The 18,929-nt window shown below is 35.6% G+C and overlaps 1 long non-coding RNA gene across 1 annotated transcript in view; it reads left to right on the top strand.

Moving 5' to 3' along the window:
* LOC140331999 (uncharacterized) overlaps positions 1–17,499 on the top strand; it is a 24,791-nt gene extending 7,292 nt beyond the window's left edge. The window contains exon 5 of the long non-coding RNA XR_011921010.1: positions 17,427–17,499. This is a non-coding gene — a long non-coding RNA (uncharacterized lncRNA). The remainder of the gene's footprint in view (positions 1–17,426) is intronic.
* The last annotated feature ends 1,430 nt before the right edge of the window (positions 17,500–18,929 follow it).

Raw genomic sequence — 18,929 nt, 5'->3', positions numbered from 1 at the left:
GATGCAGAAAGGTCTAAATCAACATCTTTTTTTTATAGGCAGCTAACTGCCCCTGTGGAACAGTCCTAATACGTAAAATATTTCCTCTGTGGGATGTAGAAGAAAAATAATGAAGCATCATGTGTAAGATATAAGTAAGAATATATGTATTATATATACATATATAATACATATATGTAATATATATATATATATATATATATATATATACATATATTCTTACTTATATCTTACACATGAATCTTCATGTTTCTTCCACATCCCACAGAAGAAATATGGTCTAACAACCAGTTAAACATAAAAAATAAAACCTAGGCCATTGCTGGGTATAGTGGCTACTTCCCCATTCTTACAGCTTTTTTTAATAAGACCCAAGGTTTTTAAAAAAACATGGCTATATAAGATGTGTACATGCTAGTAGTTTCTTTTTTAAGTCTTACATTATTAATATAACAAATAATAATAAAATATGTTTTTATCTTTTTATTGTTTATTATTTTGTTAATATATAAAATAAAAATATCTCAATATTAACATTTATTATTCCTGATAATCTATTTAAATAAAATATATATTTGTTAAGTAGAGAAAATAACCCTTCTCCCAGCAAAGAATGTTTACACTTAGCCCTCGGCCATAAACTTTATTTGACGCATTCCTAAATTAAAAAATGTCTAACTCACTGATTTAATTTTAAACCCAACAAACCTGAATCCCCAATATTTTCTCCTTTGTATTTTAAGTGTTGTCAATTTATAGCTGTTCAGGGAGTATGGAACATATTTATTCTTCTGGTTTTATTCATCATCATCATATTAAGATATAATATTAGATGTTTTATAATGGTTTATAAAGATTTTTTTATTAATTCATTTAGTAACTTATGCAGCTGGCACCTGAGCTGCGAAATCAATACTGCAGGCTGAGATAAAATATATGAAGATGCGATCAAACAGAATTGAATTTCATACAAAAGTTAGCAAATCTATATCGAATTATCACTGCAAAACTTCATTGTCATTGATCTATCATGTATTATTATTGTTTGGACAAAATTGTCATGGACAGGCATTTAGCAGCTTCTAAGAGCCTTGAGGGTATATAAAAGAGATTACATTGATGTTTGTGGGTTATAAGAGCGCAACGGGCCATCAAGACTGATGCCTGTTATACACACATATTTTCCCACGTATGGTAATATGCATTAATGTACATTTATTGTTCATTAGTTTACCTTTTAATCATGTATAGTCGTTTCAGTTTAGTCATAATCATCAGTAAATCTAATTTGCCTTTCTGCCTGCTTTATTGGGCCTTTAATTTGTGAGAATCATATAAAAGGACAGTTATTTTTTTGCTTTCGGATATATCCAGAAATGACTATGAAATCATTGTATTTCAGTGCCGCCTATTTTGCTCTTTATTGAAAAAGAGGAGCTTTAATAATCTATTAAATGAGAATCTGATTAAAAAGAAAGGTTTGAACTAAATTGCATTGCTTATTATTTTAGTAGCTTCTTCATTTATTGGACTTGAGAAAGGAATCATGTCTTGCAAGACAGATACTGTAAATAGTGACCTTTCTTTGACATTGTAGCACTGTATATGACACACACTGGACAGGGAAACAGGATGGTCATTACTTGTGTAATAAATGACAGGGACACTTATTTGCACAAAGGTGTGAAATCGCTGAGACTTTTAACAAAAGACAGATGGCCTTGTTGTTAAATTTCATAGCATGCTGGAACTACTTTAAATGATCTAAGAGAAGTATTATTAGGAGACTGAAAGGAAGTCTAGATATAGGATGTCCATCTTGTCCTGACTTCATATAAGGTTGCTGTTCCACAAAATGGATCCTAAAGTCAGAATTCCAGTCTGATGACAAAGCTGAATATTGCTTTAGTAACATAGTTAAATTGAAAAATGACATAAGTCAATTAGGTTCAACCATTGGGGAAATAACCATACTACCAACCAGCATACTCCAGATAAAACCATCTATTCACAGATGGTCCAGAGGAAGGAAAAACACCTATAAACCCTGATTCAAACAGGAGAAAAAAGTTCCTTCCTGATCTTAGAGGCAATCAGATATTCTTTGGATAATCAGTCTCGGGTGTCATTTCTTTAAATCTTTAGGACATGCTAAAACTTATTCTTGACCTGTAAATTTTTCTAGAAAAAAAAATATGCCCAAAAATTTCAAAATGGCTTTTCTAGGCTATTTGCTGGTAAAATTTGGCAGAATGCTGTTGTCAGCAATTCCTAAATCTTTTATTTCCAGTTATGACTGTAATATTGGCTTTAGTGGATATACACCTTTTACAATTCATGCAAATTATTTAAAATATTTAGCAAAAATACGATTGAACATCATTAAAGCAGAAATAAAGAAAGAAAACCTAAATGATACAAAATATCCTGTAGATGGCAGAATCATGTAAATACTCCTTGACCTCTTTTATTGCAGTGGAAGTAAAGGTAATACTAGGTCTTAGCTTTTCTTGCAGTAGAATGTGGCACCATACTATGGAAGGGCTCTTATTAATAGATTTTTACCTTACTACACGGAGATAGAAAGCATTAGTACAGCACTAGGTACAGTTCCCAAATTCCAGTAATAATGATAACATAATATCACTGTACATAATAATGTATCAAGGATCAATGATGCTTGCAGCCAATCTTGTTTGGTATCCTCAGTAAGCTCAGTTCCTAGTTCACTTCTTTTGTAGGCAAGTGATATAGGAAGTATCATGACCTTGGAAAACTGATTTTCCCTTATCCCTGGTAAAAAAATGTTGACAAGAAAAGTAGCTCAAAAGTTTATTAAATTTAATTTAAAAGCAGAAGGAGGAGCAGATGTGAAAAGAAAGAGCCAGTGGTGTACCCTATGGAGATGGATAAGGGAGCATCAATTGCAGGTAAACAGGAGCAGGGTCAGAAAAAAGAATGGTAAAGTATCCAAATTTGAGCAGTAAGAAAAGCACACCCAATGTAGGGAATACAGAAGGTACAGTACAGTGTACAAAATGGTGTAATGTGAAATAGTGAATGTACAGCACAGTGTAGAGAATGGGGTGTTGTTAAAAAAGGATTGGACAGCACGTATGAAATTGGTGATGTGGAATAGGGAATGTACAGCACAGTGTAGAGATAGGGGTGCCATTGACAATCTACAGTATATTGTAAAAAATGGGTCAATGTGGAATAAGGAATGTACAACACATTGTAAATAATAGCACACAATGTTACAGGGAATTTACAAGATAATATTTACATAGGAAAGTTTTGAAGTTTGGAAAAGTGAAAATATAGCATTATGCTCTTACATATTCCTGACTGCTATTCTTTGTGCTGTACTGCAAATTGCATAGTCCAGACTATACGTTACATACTCCATTGTAGAATGTACTGTATATCCATATAACACTTCATTCTAAATTCAGTTAAGTTGTTCTGACCGTTCCCCCTATGCACAGCAGTGTATGTTACACAGCGCTGACTGCTCCACTGGCATTCCACTGTTTGAAACACACTGCTGAATACAACAGTTTGCACTCTGCTATTTGCTATACGCTCTAGACCAGTATTTCTAAACCTTTTCCCCTGCTGGTGATTTTCATGTCTCAGCGAACTACCACTAAAACCATTTTTTTGGAAGTCAATGGGGAAAAAACTCTTAAATTGGTGGCCAGGGAAAAGATTACCCCCTACTGTGATGACTAGAATAACACCTTTATAGACAACTGGAAACATCAAGCAGCAGATGGCTCTACCAAGTAGTGATGGTTCCAGAACTAAGCAGACATCAGTAAATAAATATCAATAATCGACAGATCAAGGAACCCCTGACAACCTCTGAAAGAACCGTAAGATTCCATGGAACTTTTGAGAATGGCTGCTCTAGACTGTCCTGATTTGTAAACTAAAGTATGCCCCATTCCTATGAAAGACATAATTCAATCACAGAGGTAAGATGATTCACTGTCACTGGCCTTTCGTCCCCCATTTGAACTCCTGACTAAAAATCTGGAAAAGTTCACAATAATGAATTACGCTCACATACAAAAGAAGGCAAATATTATATGTTGATATGTTGATGATTATGTTGATCCATCAGAAATGGGACTGTGACTACCTCCAGGTTGTATAACTCACTGTATTCAGGGGGCACTTAGGGATGGTAACAGGCGGTCTTTTTCCAAAGCGGGTGTGTAATGAAAGGATTTACCTAAACAATCCAATCTATTTGTGTAAAAAATAAACAGCACTTTAAGAATTACATTGTCATGTGTACAGTCAGGTTAATTTATTATATTATTATTAATAAATTCATTTCTATGAATGTAATTATTTCTGGTAATGTTATTGACAACAGACTTTTTCTGAATATTTTATGCGGATTCCTTCAGTATTGTTTTATAATAAAAATAATTTAAATAATAAAACAGAGTGTATAGCTATATAGGAGAATATAGAGGCCAAGAAGTTTTACATTGAAATACACAGGGAGTAATGCAGGCATTTCACGGCTGACAAAGGGTCTCAAAGCCTGTTTAGAATATTATTCTGTGAAAACCTGTTCAAAATGTGCATTAAAAGAGAGAGAAAAAAGAAAAGCTTTAATCACTTGAGTATTAAACCACAGCTTTATCCAACAGTGACATTAATATTGGCAACCAGACATACAAAAGAGTCCCTTTATGGGCACAGAGCAGTTCTCTCATGCCAGCACTACTTCTGTAAAGAATACTGTTCTGATATCAATCAACGGAAGAAATTCAGAAAGCATAATAATACTCAAGGCCATTTGCTTGCTGTGCATAAATACAAACTGCAGCTTATCTGCTATAATAATATCTCATATGACATCACTTCCTTTAAAGTAGAAAATAATCAGTCTATGTATATCCCATGGACATGCAACAACAAATTCTTTGTAACTGTTCCCAAAGATATCTTTTTTAGCTGCTTTAAAATAATCCAGACCTGAATGTTAAAGGAAAATGGCATGTTTACTGTCAAAGGAAGTGATGTCAGTCGCTGCCTATCCTCTGGAGAGACAGTTTGATGTGCGCACATTAGATTCACAAAACTGCCTATTGCTGGAAGTTTTATCTCCAAAATGTTCTCATGACTACTAATAAAACTATTTGCACAACAGACACAATACTAGATATGTATTGGAGGCCACATTATTTGAATGCATTTCTGGTTAAAACTGTTAGATTAGAACTGAGTTATAGTGACAGAGATCAGAATCCTGCTCCAATTCTTGAAAGAGAGACATTCATTTAATCGATGCTGGGTTGATATCCAAAATATAAATGATAACTGCAGATGCTGAACAACAGCACATTTTACCTGCATATTTGATGATGTGCCCTGAATCATTTCTTTGGCTATTTGTCAGTTTTTAAATTCCACATGTACGTGTTTGTTACCAAGCCTTTATTTGGAATATTAAGTAAGGTTTGGTAACCTCTAAAAATCAGAATTAACATTTTGCACAATTTTCTTATAAAGCCTTACAGGTTATGGTTGGTATGAAAAAGCTTGATAGGCTGACCGACCAGCTTTCTATCAAAGTCAATGCACAACCCATATGTGTGGGCACCGCCATGAAGGTTACTAAAGACTGCGTTCAAAAAAGCCGTGGAACACTAGGTTAGCCGTACATAAAAATCTCCGAAGATGTAAATGTAGTCTGGCAAGGTTTTCACATGCATATTGTTGAATATTTACACCATCCTGTCGTCATGTATATGTAACAGGAGACAGGAAGCTTACTCTCTGGATGTATTATTTTTTTTAAATATATAATCGCTACTGTGATTCTGGCTATGGATTAGCAATTTCAAAGGAGATGGTATTAGTGAGTCATTATAATATAACATTACCATATGTCTTAATTGGAGGTATATATCAGTATTTTAAATGAAATGTGCAAATGTAAAAAAGTAAAATAATATGTGTAATGTGGAGACCAAATGCAACAGGAATTGAAAATAATTCTTACGATGTAAATGATATAACTAAGGGCAATCCTCACTGCAAGTGGGACAGGGACAGCAGAAGGCCTGTGCTCATGGGTGAAAAAGGGAACTGGATATTCGTTTTTTTCTAATGGGATGGGGAGAAGTGGTTTGGTAACGGTCCAGTAGGTAGATTGTAGACTGCTGATCATGATGACATTAATACTAATCAGCATGAGAATATCAAATGCTATGGAACCTATGTATAACACGTCAGCCCTAAATAAATATACAAAATTAAAAATATTTAATGTCATAAAAAATGTACACTAAATAGTAGTATGTAGTAACCAAAAAGAACACATGATGGCATAATTACTAAAAGTGTTGGGAATGTTATTAGTGTGAAAAGCAAAATGTTTTTTTGTATTTGATCACAAACTTTTTTTAAGTTAATATTTTCAACTTCTAGTAAATAAGGTAACAAATGTCAATATGCAGCAATGCAACAGTGAACCCATTCAAAGGAACTTTTCAAAGATTGCAAATAACCTATTAGAGCAAAATATGCATTTTTTTGGCTTATGGAATGCTCAAGATCAAAATTGACCTTAGACTTCATTAATGACATATGACTATGGTAGGGACATTAGATTGTGAGCTCCTTTGAGGGACAGCTAGTGACACGACTATCAACTTTGTACAGCGCTGTGTATTATGATGCTGCTATATAAATACTGTGTAATAATAATAATAATAATAATAAAACTGGATAACCTGGCCAGAGGTCAGAGAGTAAAGCTATGTACACATGTCCAATGGTTCTTGCCCGATTATATATCTTCATTTATACAAATAAACAGCACTTGTAAAATCAACACAACTTATCTGCACAATGTAAAAATGACATCAAACATCTTATCCACTCATCTCAGGGCCCCAGTCTTAGCCACAATTCTATTGGTAAAAAGTATTTTGATAGGTGTGTATTTTTAAGTTTTGAAGATATCCTGCATTTTAGCCAGTTCAAAAAAGAAAAAGCATAAGCATAAGGAATTAGGAATGCTGAAACCACCATAAAGCACTCAGATTCATTTACTGACGAGAGAACAGATAACTATAAACACCCCCGGGCTGGTTTATTCTGTGTATTTGGCACTTTACACAGCATATAACCCAAGCTTAGCTTTGCTAATGGTGACCCTGCCAGCATTAAGAGGTGGAAAGTCTTCACAAAGCTGAACTGTTTCCTGCCTTTGTACTTGACTGATGTGCAGATTTTTATTTGTTCAATACAAACTTACAGATTTAATTATGTTTAGCAACAGTAAATTTATAGAAATGTCAAGGTGTAGGAAATGAGTTATGTATAATTATTTTTATACTTTGAAGCAGTTGAAAAACTACTTACTTAACAGTATGTATTTCAGCTACTGCAGGGGAAGATCTGTTCATTGCTGTATAGGATATGCCAATCAATGTTTTATTCTGCATGTGTATGGTGTTTGTTTCTTTGCTATAAATATACTTCTGTAGTTGTTTTGTCATTACCTTTTGCATCTTTTGTATTTCAATAATACATTTTTAAAAAGAAAAGGGTGACAAATTATACATTAAAAAATCAAACAAACACATTATATAGCAAGAAATGAGCAAGGGGGGTAGGAGAAACTGATTCTGAAACATTACCTTTTGCATTTTTTTTTACTTTTTGTTTTTTTACATGATTATTGATACATTTTGTTTAAAATTAATTAATAATTTTGAATGGTAACACCAAAAAAGTTGCTCAGTTTTTTACTCAGACTTTTTTTTTCATAAATATGGATAGAAGTGGTACATATAGTACATAAAGTATATCTAAACCCAGAATATTTTTTTTGTAATTTGAGTACAGATTTGTAAAAATCCCTGTCAGGTTGTTTTTGGCATCAGTGTCCCATTCATGAGATTTTCCTTTACTGTAGACATGGAAAGGAAGTAGGAGGAAAAGTTATGTAAATGCTCTCTTAGACAGTTGTCATCAAATCAAGTGTCCTAATTGCAAGATTTGTACACTATCCATGTTTCCCTAGCAGAGACCTAGTAAAACTAGAGTAAAAACCCTCTATCACATGCTACCAAAGATACACTTTATTGGACACAGAAAGAAATTTACCTAATGCACTTTTTTTGATCTGGGATGTTTCATCTGATAATATACTCATAGAAGCCTGTTGGTTACCCAGTTTCTGACCCCCCCTAGGTAAATAAACAGTGGCAACCTGAATTAAAAGTAATTTCAATGGGCACGGAGAAGACCATGGTTACTATATTTTGCAAATTATACATCACCAAATAGAAAGTCTCATTTACATTTACTAACTATAAAAAACTATTTATATATATATGTGCAATAATTGTTGTTGCAAAACGAACGATTGATCAATGATTACTTTGAAAGATCGTATTGTGCACAATTCTGTACATGCTGTAACGATACGATCGTTCAAATATAATCCACCAATAATGTACACACACTAGATACGATCGCTTGAATGATGTAGGAAATGACATGCAAAGGAGAAAGTGTACTGCAGAACAATCCATCACTGAACGACCGTACACACAATAGATTACGAACGATCGTCGCCCAATCAGGTCCGCAAGGACGGTCACTTGTTTCCAGTGGCTTTCCTCGTTCGTCTGCGTCGTTGGCCAGACATTCTGCATTTTTTTGTTAAAGATTATTGGCTGATCGGTAGTCAATCGTTCATTTCCAACGACAATTATTGCACGTGTGTACGTAGCCTAAGCTGCTTGATGGCCAATTAAAGCTTTACTCTGTACACATGTTAGATAGGTCACTGCAACTAATAAAATGATTCTTGTGTGCAGGCTGTATTAATCATTTAATGGTGATATATACCAATAAAGCAAAATACATACATTTATTGACCTGCTTAATTCTGCGCAGAGAAAAGTAGATCTGCTAATATTGAAAATCCCATCCACTCTACCATTGTTACTGTAGCTCCATGCAATGTTCACGTAGAAATAATTAGCATCAACTAAACTAATAATCACACTCCTTCCCACAAAGACTCCTTGTGTTCACACACCACTCCATTACCTGCTTCAATGAACCGTCTTGTTGTTAATTTGCAGGTCTTTCACCCCTAGGTGATGGAAATACCTGCCCTCTTCCCAGCCTTCCATTAAGTATCATTTTCATTATTATGTATAATTCATGAGAAATTGTGTTTGCCGAACATTCCACACAAGCATCTAACATTACAGATCAAATGATAGTGTTCCCACCACCGGTACTGTAAATGAACTACAACAATCTAATTTTTATTTTTCATTTGTCTTATATTTTATTATTTTATTCTTCACACTTTCAACAACTTCAGTTTGACAGTCTTGTAAAAATCTGTTTGTGTATTTAGTTTAGATCACTGAGTAAAGAATGTGTGACTGTTTTGATTGTTATGGTAAATATTATACTGTTTCTGGAATCAAAGGCTTCCTTTATGAGGCAGTAGATGTTCTGCATCTGAATTAGGCGGGCCTATGGTGAAATGGTATCCCATAAACTAGCAGTCAAAGGTTTATGATTTGGTGAGAAATACTCTTCAGGAACTTTACCCTTAGCTAAGCAAGTGGAACTCCTATAAAAAATGGCTGTGGGAAAATAATATATTCGTCTCTCGTCACCTCTGAGGCATCTGTGATGTGTCTACTTCTAACCTCACTGATCCACAGGTGTCTGTAATGCTGATTGGGTTAAAATGGTTACAATTAAAACCGCCACCTGTAATGGGTCCCTCAGTATTCCTGTTATTCCCATTACTTTTCTCTCCCTGGGCAATATTTCCGACTGCCTCTTAATACCTGTGATCTTGTAATGTCTGAAGTTATGGTGCTGGAGTAAATAGTTTAAACCCACATTCTCACATTTGCTGTTCATTTTTATTTTCCATGCTATTTAACTACTTTACTTTGCTTGGTTTTGCACATTTTATCTTTATATCCTTGTGGCTTAGTCCATTATTTTTTTTACAATTTACTGGTTGCAAAGTGTTATCAGTACACAAAACAACCCCCCTGTGTACAGAAAAAGTGACCTCTGAAATTACACTAACCTGAATGCAACTGTCAGTAACTGCCATTCATGTACACTGCAGCTAACTGTCCCAGGGGACATGTGTAGGTGGAGAACCTGAAAGCTCTTTTTATGAAACTTTAAATGTTTATTTTGTAAAAATTAAAAAAACATTGTATGACATATTAAATCATACATTATATAGAGAAGCTTGCCATTGATAATTTGAATATTTTGTAGTTTTGTATATTGGCAGAATAGAAGGTTGTTGACACACAACTGTAGAGAATTCCAATCTATAAGGAACAATGCAGTTTTAAAATACAGCATTTTGCATTTTTAGGTTACTCGTTAAAAAAAGGTGTTATTTCTGCTTTTTTTTGTTACTCTTTAAAATTGTATAAAAAAAATGTAAGTTAGTGGAACAGAAGATTGCACAGATAAAAATGGTGCTACGAAGAGAGAGACTTTCCTATTTACAGTTATCTTTCAAATTCCATCCCAAGAAAACTTCCATCTGCTACTGATAATTCTTCTTTAGCTGTAATGATGGAAAATGTTCAGTAAGAGTAGCCAGAACAAAGTACAAACATTGTACATTGAATCTGATTTTTGTCTCAGGCAGGTGTAGTCACTTTTAGAATATGTTTCTTTGGTGCATTACAATCTGTAGATAGAGTTTTTTTAGTAATTGGAATATTACATTTGCAAAAAACTGGAATATTGAAGTATGTCTGGAATATCTCATATATATTATGAACATGTCAATACAATTTTAGTTTTTTGTTTTGTAATCTGCCACAAAGGTTTTTGTTCAGACACTTTGTGTAGTTTGTACACTATACTCAGGCAAGACTGTGTAAAATAGACTATTGTAGGAGAATCAGGATGATCCAACAAACCTGGAATGGGTTACTTAAAAAATATTTTCTATTACCGTAGTTGGGACATGTTTTCAATCCCGGACCTGATTCATTCCCATTTGGCAAAATCTCCTATGTTCTCGCACAATAATCTTCTCCATAGTAGAAGAGCTTTAATAAATCCAGCCCATTGCCACTATCAGCAAATAATGTTTTTTCTTCTAAATAGACAGGCTTCGTTCAGATGGTTGACAACCATGTTATTAACTGTTCCTGGCCACTCAATTTCAACTACTATGCACCTAGGAGTGCTGGGAAGGAGGTATTGACGTACACTTATGGTACTGTAGTAGACACTTGTGGGGCAGATGGGACAAAAAGAATCATAGATCAATTGCAGCCCTTCAGAGCACTTTTATTTGGTTTGTATCTGCTTGCTAATGCGGGTGGAATGCGTTCCCATTCAAAACTTTCAAAGCTGTTCAGTGGCTACATGCCATAAAAAGCTGCATGCGGCTTCTAAAAAACAAGACCACCTTCAAACACCTTAAAAAAAAAGGGTTTTCAGCTGCTTCTGATATATTAATTCATATTTTGAGTGGTTCATTACTAGCTGAAAGCAGTGAACCACAGTGGTACCACTAAAAAAAAACTCCTTTCTGAGCATACAGAGGTACCAAACCATTACTTGTCAGCACAAAATACAAATAAAACCCAATGTCATGTAAACATTTCAGGTTTGAAGATCTTTGTGGATGTGGATCTAATCTGTGGTCCTTTTGAGGTGAGAAAGTTTATGAAGATCAATATCTCTACTCCAATATTTATCATCATTTATCTTTAAACATCTGACGAATAGAGAAAAACAACATGAGAACTGCAATGAGTACTCCATCCTCCTAAATAATCTGACTCACAACTGGGGTGCAATACTAGAATTACCAGACATTAACAAAGAAGAATGCTTACAAAATAAAGTCCTACTATCATCTATGTTAGGTGTTATTGTTATTTGTTGTCTTTTTAGCTTTTTTTTGCGTTTCCAATGGCAGTAGCAGTCTTTCTTGCCAAGTTCTGTTTACTTCTTGTACTTAAGTAGAACTAGAAAATTTGTGGATGACACACTTGTGATGATTTTAGGGCACACCTGTTATCTAAACTATGCTAGATCCCACAAAAAAAAAAAAATAAATAAATACAGTTTTTAAACATGAAGCCGATCAAACTAATCTGAACTTCTCCAATTGCTTTTTTTGCTAAAATCAGATGATTACATTTCTTAAGTTTCTTTGGCTTCAGAAACACCGGGAAAAGAAACCTCCATAGGCATCCATGAAATGTCTTTAAACTTTTATGTATACCTGTTTTACCAAAACCGTATAGATTTGACCCAAAGCATTTAGGAAATTCACAACATGCAAATTAGGTCAACGTTCTTGTATACTATATTGTACCTGAATATTGTCTTCATCTGAAAGAGATTTAAACATTGCTAAAACATCAGCTGTCATACATACCCCTACATACTGTGTCATATTTAATAGTAATCACTTCTATCATCAATATATTGCAGGCTCTAAGCAATGTGGTCTTGTTGGTTCATCCCTGTCCATGGTACTGATCTACAATTAGATCTGTAAAGATTGTGAAACAGTGAATTGCATGTTTTATGTCTTTATTTTTATTCTTTTTTGCACATTCTATAACAAATCAGCCTATATACTTGCGTAGAAGTAATAGCGGTTACACAATGAGATATTGTATATTTGTAGAAATAATACATGTATCAGGGAAGTAATGTCCAATGGGTCAAGTATACCCACATTTAGGGGCTGCTGCTACTTTTAGAGTTGTGAGTAAACTGGTAGGGGGCCCTTTGGGCCCCTTTAAGGAATTCATTGGAAGGTGCATTTAAAGCGTACCTAAACTCAAAATTTTGACTTTACATAAAAGGGTAGACAACCTTTTTTATTTAAAGTAAAAATTTTGTTTATTAGTGTATTTTTTTTTAAAAAGGTGCAGCACATCCCCCTTAATTCTTGATCACTGCATGTGCACTGAAATCGGCAGGTTTTCTGCCAATCTACGTCACCCAATCTTGCGCCTGAGCAGTGCAAGATAGGGTGACGTAGGAAGAAGTACCCGGAAGAAGAGAGAAGATAATGGCACCTGGCGCTCCCTCTGCGCTGAGCCAAAGACAAATACCAGAAGATGGGGGACCCAATGGAAGAAACATCTTGATTGATAGACTGATCTGCCGGATTGAAGATAAATGTGATTTTTTTGTTTTGGGTTTATTTCCGCTTTAACCTTTAAGTGACTTGCTTCAAGCAGGTTTTACATTTCCAGGAAATAAAATAAAACTAATTGAAGCAAACAAAAACCCAAGAACACAAGACTAAATATTTATTTGAGTGCTTTTTGCTAGTAAGTGTTTTCTTTAGACTATGCACAATAACTTGCATTTATGATTCTGTACATCTGCTTCAGATCCATTATTCCACACACACAGATCACATGACCACCATCATCATTTGTATTTTTTCTATTATTCCTGCACATGTGAGCATCCCCATGTAACGCACAGAAAGTGTGGCTACAGTTGGGCCCCATGGGACCCTGCAAAGCAGTGTAGCCACCTGGACAAAAAGAGAGAGTAGAAGCAAAATACAAGAAAATAACAGGCATAAAATAGAAAGCAGCCATCAAACCTGGTAAATGCAATTTTAAGCAGCACTATGTAGCGCACCCTTAGGTGTTAGCTGATAATAAAATGGCTCCACTCCAACCCACCCTGGTGACACCCCAGTCCCAAGTGACCACACAATTGGTGATGCAACAGCCAATGTAAAAAAAAAATTAGTGGAACAAATGTTTTTTTTTTTTAAAGTTTTAAGCGACCCCGAGTGTGACTCGGGATTACCGCTTTGTGCAGGTAAAATCCACCCCGAGTCACACAAGGGATTACCACTAGGGGGGGTTAAGCAAACAAACTAGTAGCAGTCAGCACTGAAGGGGGAGAACTGATAAAATAGTCGTCCTGCATCTCTGGTAATATTTGCACCCGCTGGTTCTACAATAGTATTTCCTCCCAGGCTGAATTCTAGTGATCCAGGGTAGGGTGAGTATTATGGGCGATCATGAACATTCCGCCCCCAATCACTGGCAGCAGCACTTTCTCACCTTTGACACTGAAGGTAAAGATGGCTGGATACAGGAACACTCACTTCCTGGGTACCATCAGGCCAAGGAACAGTCACTTCCCAAACTAGACATCACCCTCCTCCCCCCGAAGCCACCTCCAGATCCACCCCCACCCCCTCCCTGTCCACCCTCAAGTTTGTCCCCTGTTCAACAGTGCACTGACCCAGACCAGAACGTTCCTTGGCATCTCACATTACAGAATACTGTGGAACCACAGGGTTCAGCATGCCTGAAGTTCAACATTAGCAGGGCACTACAACTATATTGATACATATAGGGTTTATTACCATTTTTCTTATGACAAACACAAAAATGATTTATGAATAATATTAAATTGTCAATCTGACCAGCAGGTTGAATATGTTTTCCCTGTCTCCTTTGCTGTAAAAAATCTGTTTACAGGGTTCAATAGTTCAAGCTGAAAATAAGCACATGCAGGTATCAATATTCTGCACAAAGTGGAAAAAAAACATTGTAGAGCATGACTTCTTCCTTTGCACTTCTTTCCACTGCCTGCTTTGTCACATGTTTACTGGCCTATTCAGGACCTCTGCGAATTGGCAAAATTTCTGATTCACTAAAAAATAGCCAGGTCATGAAGACAGAGCATATATTGCAGCGTGCACCCTAATAAATAGGGGCATTGGATCTGCATTCTTTGGTAGGTGCATACCTCTTGTTAGGCAGTGTATCAGGATATGTGAAGCGCCAAAGAATGTTTGAAAGCCTGCATGTGTTATAATTGTTTTCCTTTCAACTTCAGAGCACACATGCATATTCTCTGACATGCAGAACATTTCTTCTCTCCAAAACTTCAACTGTTTAATTTTTTTTTACTTAAGAAAAGATAATTTTCCTTTCACTGCAATTATATGGTATGTAATTAGAATGAGGAAAGACAGATCCGCTACCATTTTTTATTCTCATTGAGAAATCTACCCATTTAGAGCCATCTATGGACATCTAGTATACCAGTGTCTAGGCCAGAAAATGTAGCAAGGTTTTTCTATCTGCCTGGTACTCAGTTGAAAAAAACAGCAAAGACTGCATATGAATGAGGAAAAAGAGTGTCTTAGGGCTAAGAGAACTCCATGCTAATAGGCTCCCTTTATGTAGATGTCGTTAATTGACATTCCATGCAAAGGCGAAATTATTGTCATCACACACTGATCAGATATACAGTATAAAGCTCTGTACAGACATCCAATGGTTGTCAGGTGATTATCACTGGAAACAATATTTCATGATCCTTTCCAGTGCTGTCCCATTCTATTCTTTAAAGAGGGGAAGGGAGAAGATAAGCAAGCGCTGTGTTCTTCTGCATTGAAATGCACAGTGGTTGTTCTGGTTTGGTAGTTCATCATTGTGGCCGATTGATGAATATTGTTGGGGTAAACATCTCAGATTTTTGCCCAAGATGAACACAACCTTGTATGTTGGGCTGGAATCATCTGAAGTGTTTACATAGCTTAAGAATGTCTGTGGTTACACTTCTGCTAAAAGAAGTGATAATCTAACCCAGCACTAATTCAGTCCTCATGTAAGGTAGGGGGCCCTTGTTCCCTGGGTGTACAGTCACAAGCACCGTCAACCCCATCACTCTTTGAGTTAAAGGTCCTATTTTTACGCCTTTGATTTAATACTTTTTTGTTAATCTCTTGCTGTTCATCAGTTATTCATGTGAAGAATAGTTTTCATTAGCTCACCTCTGCAGTTAGGGTTGCCTGCTACAGATCTATTTATCAAAGTTGGCTGACCCCAGCACATAATTACACGTTTCTAACACAGAAACTTTCAATCCCACTTAATTTCTTTTCTATGATAAATATAATTTCCCGTTTGCTTCAATGTGAACCAGTTGTGCAGCCGGTAGATTTTGATAAATAGCCCTTATGGTGATTTATTTGACAATGACATTGCCGTACAATCTGAGGTTGCTGGCATACTTTAAAAAATAAGTGAGGACTAACATCTTGCACTTTTACTGACTATCAATATATCATCCTTTGACAGACTATTAACAATCTGTTGACCTAGGGGAAAATTGACGTTCAAAAACAGGAAGAAAAAAAGACCATCCAATGCATGCCTATCGATAAAATGCTCATGTAGTGTAGACAGACCAGGATCTTGAATTACGCTTCCCTTGTTTAACAAATTCAAGAGACTTTATTGTCAATATCTGACCCAAAACCAATGATTCATGTTCCAAAGAAAACGCTGCCTTGTATATTTTTTCTACTGGCTCAGTTTCCCAATTCAGATCCAAGATACCCCCTACAACTGCTGTACATCTGGGTGACATGAAAGGGACGCTTAAAGTTCTGATAAACTGTGCTTTCCCTAGCTCCAGAGCCCTTTGAAGTTGCAGACAGTTTCATGATAACTGATAATCTAATCTTTGCCCAGCTAGTGTTTTTGAGCCTGACTTAGCACAATTAGCAAGGGAAATATTACTGAATATGTATTGATTACTACACACAAAAAGGTTGCTGTGTGGAGATTAAGTGTTCATCACAAGGTCCTTGTTAGAGGTGAAGTGTTTGTAAGATTCTAATAACAAGTACACAGAGGTAGTTAAATGTGGGAAGTGTACAGCGGGGGCCAAGAGGGACCTTTTTTTTTTTATACTTTTTTACCTCTAGGCTATACATGGCAATTACTATTGCGGACGCAATAAAGAAGTTGTTAATTACACATTTTATACCCTAGTAGGCAAAGTGGGAATGGGAAGTCTAAAGATTAGAATTGGTTTCTTAGTAGGATACGAGTAAGTTGTCAGTGAATATATATTAAATATATATATATATATATATCATATACATATGTTAACCTGCATTATGATGTAGCCAAGGTGTACTGCCAACATTTTTTTCTGTCAGTTAGTTTGAACACCATAATTGCAGATTGTGTTGGGTAAAGAGAAAGTTGTTAGAAATAGCACCATGTATAGGCAGAGATGGTGGTTACTGACTGGCAATGTTTTTCTATATGGTGGCATTTTAAAAGTCAGATACATGAAACGCTGCATGTACTATGTATGTGGAATTGACACATGATATATTAGAAACATCTTCCCTGTAAATCCTATTAAACTTCTTTTTGTTCTTTAGCAACAATACAAAACCTAAATATAAAATAATAACTGTCATCAATATTATTGCTTTGTTCTGAAATTGTTTTTTTAGTATATTGCAATTTAGCGTGTAACAGCTAAACTCTGTGCTAGTTCTTGGCATAATCCTTATCGGAGTTGTGATACTGTATATGTAATTACTGTGTTACCAGGCAAAAGTCTGAGTGTTGAAGGCCACATCTGGGGTGACATCTTCAACTAAGCACTTAATCTGTAGTGCTAAGGTATGTTAAGCTTCTTTGTCATGTCTAAACTTAATACTTCTCCTGCTCTGTTGATATGCAATGCTACTGAAATAAACAACAACAACAACAGCCCTGCAGAGTCACATGGCAGTAATAATTCTAACATATGTCACAATCTGTTCTTTGAACGATAATTCTTTATCATGTAATAGTATTTTGAAAGCCATAAAACATAATAAAATGTATATAAAACTATGAACTGGTTTCTGCGTTAAACACAGGATTCACTGATGGGCATTTATACATTCCTTAGCTTACTTTGTACATTCAGTACTTTGCTTGATACATTCACAAACATTTTCTATACATTCCTTTGCTTACTCTGTACATTCCATTGCTTGCTATGTATGTTCCAGAGCATGCACTTTGCATTCTCTAACTTGCTCCATACCAGGGGTGCCCACACTTTTTTGGCTTGCAAGCTACTTTTATAATGTCCAAGTCAAAAAGGTCTATTACCAATAAAAACTTGGACTTAATAACTCCTGTGTGCGGTAGAGTTTATTTTGAAAGGCAGGGCTCCGCGATCTACTTGTGTTGCCTTTGCGATCTACCTGTTGGGCACCCCTGCTCTATACATTCTGTACCTTGCATTACACCTTTCGGATCAAGCTCTGTATATTCTGTACCCAGCTCTTTACCTTCCAGAATATGCTCTGCTTAGCTTGGCCAATGCATTATGTCTTGTTTTATTTTATGCAGGCCATTCTCTATACATTACCTAGCTTGCTGTATACATTCTATACTTTGCTTTATGTCTTCTAGATCATGCTTTACACATTCCCCAGCTTGCTCTTTACCAGTCTTATACTAGAATGTCTCAACCTTTTAACCCCTGAGAAACCCATGAAATATTTTCAGGTCACAGGGAACCCCAACTAAAACCAATTTTTGGGGAGGGCTAGTGGATAAAAAGGCTTTTAAATTGATGGCCAGTGGAAATAATGCTTCTCTACAGTTATGGCTAGAAGAACACCTTTATAGTCACCTAAATTATCATTAGAGTCATGCAGCCACAGTTTGAGAAACCCCTAGCTACCTTTGGAGGAACCCTGGTTTAGAATGGCTACTCTCGACATTCCCTAGCTTGTTCTGTTCATTCTGTACTATGCTGCATCCATAATCTAGTTTGATCTGTACAATACATACTTTGCTCAATACTTTTCATAGCAAGTTCGAAACTTTCCTTATCTTGCTCTACATGTTATGTACTTTTCTCTGTGCATTTGTGAGCATTTACTACACATTCCATAGCTTACTCTAAACATTTAAGCTACGTACACACTTCCAATTATTATCGTTGTTAAACGAATGACGAACGATCCTGCACGATATCTGCAAACGATCGTATAGCACCGATCCTGTACATACAGATAACGACACGATCGTTCGTAGATATTGTACACACAA

This window comes from Pyxicephalus adspersus, chromosome 5 (assembly GCF_032062135.1).
Source record: "Pyxicephalus adspersus chromosome 5, UCB_Pads_2.0, whole genome shotgun sequence".
In the NCBI taxonomy this organism is placed as follows: domain Eukaryota; kingdom Metazoa; phylum Chordata; class Amphibia; order Anura; family Pyxicephalidae; genus Pyxicephalus; species Pyxicephalus adspersus.
Note: the sequence above shows the minus strand (reverse complement) of the source record. Positions and strands in the feature narration are given on the sequence as shown.